We start from the raw sequence: 2,701 nt of genomic DNA, 5'->3' as shown, positions 1-2,701 counted from the left end.
CTCAGCTGGACCCAGATGTCGTGGCACATACTGTCATTCCAGCACTTGGGAGGCTGAGGCAGGAAGACTGCTGTGAGTTTGTGGTCAGCCTGCACCACACGATGAGTTCAGCCTGGATATCATAGCAAGACCCTATTTTTTAAAAATTAAAAAACAAGGGGCTGGCGAGATGGCTCAGTGGTCTAAAGCACCTACTTAGAACAAGCTTAGCAAAGCACAGGGACCGCGGTTCAATCCCCCAGCACCACATGCCAGCCAGCCCCGCCCCCTGGTGGGCTGAGCTGGCCACACACACACACTAAATAAATAAATAAATAAAATTTAAAAAAAAAATTAAAAAACAAAAACAGTGCTTGCTTCGGCAGCGCACATACTAAAATTGGAACGATACAGAGAAGATTAGCACGGCCCCTGCGCAAGGATGACACCCAAATTCTTGGAGCGCTCCATAGTTTTTGAATTCACGCACCTACAATATTTAAATGCCAATGGAATTTCCTTCTCTGACAAAACTAACCAAAAAAAAAAAAGGGGGAATACAAATGAACGACCATTTTGTATCTGTAGACTCAAAATAGTTAGGATAGATATACAGCTGCATTCTCTTAATTCAGTGAGTAGAGAGCTTTGCTCGAATAGTGTTTGTGGACAGGATATCACGGCTGCATCTTGCACGATGAGTAACCACTAAGACGACAGTATGCAACGTAACTGTGCTAGTAATCGGTTTTGAAACTGTCTCATTGCTATTTGCTTCTCAACAAAATTATTTTAAACAAATAAATAAAGGAAGGAAAGAGAATGGCCAACCCCCCCAAAAAAAACCCCAAAAACAAGGACAAGTCTGGGGAGACAGCTCAGTGACACAAGTGCCTGCCTGGCAAGCCCAAGGTCCTGAGTTTGATTCCTAGTACCAAAAAGTCACCAAAACTTCAGCTGCAAAAGATGTTTCATATCGCTGAGGGCCTTGCTAGGTGGGGTATGCCGGGCCGAGAAAGCGCCACCTTCCGTGCCAAGGTGGCTCCACGCAGAGCTAAGCACTCAGACCTACAGTATTTATAAGAAGAGCTGACTCTGTGTTTGTAGCTAAAACTTATGCTACTTATTTATAATGTGCTTTTCTTTGCAAGAGTTCGAAATTTAAAGTAAGCCATTATATCAGCAATCTCCTTCTCGCCTGAGATGGTAACAGATACCGCGGTGTTTTATGAAGAGACTGCAATATAAAGAAATCATCTCCAAAGAAGCTACAAATCAAGCAGGGCAGTGAACACACGAGGGGGGGGGGGCTGGCGTGAGCAGACAAAGCCCCTGCAGGGAATCATGTTGTAGTTAGTGCTGGAGATCGAGCCCAAGGACTTTGCAGTGAGCTACATCCCCAGCCCTTGTTTATTTTTTGAGACAGGATCTCAGCAAGTTGATAAATTACCCAGACCCAGTTTGCAATCCTCCTGCCTCAGCCTCCCGGAACACTGGGATCATGGCGTGCTCCACCACACCTGGCTCCACCTGTCTTTTCACTTCTGTGTGGCTCTCAGCACGTGTGAGCGCGCATGCATGTACACACACACACACACACACACACACACACACACAGCAGAACAGTTTAATGTATCAGCACTGGAGATGTCAGCAGGGCGTAACCTGGTCTCTACCTTTCCCTTAGCAGCAATTTCTCCGATGTGCTTAGCTTTCAACAAAACAACATAAATAATTTAAACCTCCATAAAGAGCAATATCTGATACGAAGGGCGGAAGACTTAGCGACTGTCTGCAGGACCAAGGGTTATGCCACCCTCCCGGGGTCCCCACAGAATAGCTCCTAGGAGGACACAGATGCACCGGTCTCCTGCCTTGTTCCTGGGAGACGCCAGCGAGCAGCATCCCCTGCCTGAGATGCAGTCTCTTTATCTGGGGACACTCCTGCTCCAGGGCTCCTGGGAGATGTGGCTATGTTGTCAGCTGCGTGGCTGTGTCTACAGCCACCTTGGGCAGGCCAGGAATAGACGATACACTGGAGGCCCAAGCGCCGAGAGGCTAAACAGAAGCCACACGTGTGGCACATGCCTGTCATCCCAGCACCTGGGAGGCTGAGGCAGGAGGATCACTGCAAGTTGGAGACCAGCCTGAGCTACACAGCAAGAACTAGTCTCAACAACAACAACAACAACAACAAGCTAAACAAAGACAAAGGCATCTGTGAGGGAGCAGGGGGCATCTGGGTTCTGGGAGGGGAAACGGACACTGCTTGGACACTGTGGGTGCTGGGGACCGGCGAGGGGCTGTGGGTCACCACCCAGGCGGCAATTAGCGGAAGTGCTGTTGACGCGCTTGTAATCCCGCCCGTCTGGGAGGCAGAATGAGCGCAAATTTAAGCACAGCCTGGGCGACTTAGCAACATAGTGAGACTGTCACAAAATAAATTTAAAAATCTCAATAATACAAAAAAAAAAAAAGACATAATAACAAAAGTGAAGTGGGTACACTGCTGGGAAAAAAGAACAAACTCCAGGGGTAAAGCCAGTCTCCCCTCACTACTCTTTAGCAGCTCTTTTTTTTTTTTTTTTTGGCCCCGAATGCCTTCAGGGCAGGTTTGGCTGGCTTGAGTTGTGGGGATCGAACCACAGCAACCTGAGCCTGACTGCTTTGTTGGAGCAGCCGCTTAAAGAGCTGAGCTAAGCGGGGCTGGTGAGATGGCTCA

At 48.2% G+C, this 2,701-nt stretch overlaps 1 non-coding gene across 1 annotated transcript; it reads left to right on the top strand.

The window, feature by feature from the left end:
• The first annotated feature begins 349 nt into the window (after nucleotides 1-349).
• Nucleotides 350-456, top strand: LOC111812138. The gene has a single exon (XR_002817722.1). It is a non-coding gene; the product is annotated as a U6 spliceosomal RNA (small nuclear RNA).
• The last annotated feature ends 2,245 nt before the right edge of the window (nucleotides 457-2,701 follow it).

Source organism: Octodon degus, unplaced genomic scaffold (genome assembly GCF_000260255.1).
Source record: "Octodon degus isolate 3935 unplaced genomic scaffold, OctDeg1.0 scaffold00113, whole genome shotgun sequence".
Taxonomy (NCBI): domain Eukaryota; kingdom Metazoa; phylum Chordata; class Mammalia; order Rodentia; family Octodontidae; genus Octodon; species Octodon degus.
This window is presented reverse-complemented; position numbering and strand designations above follow the sequence as displayed.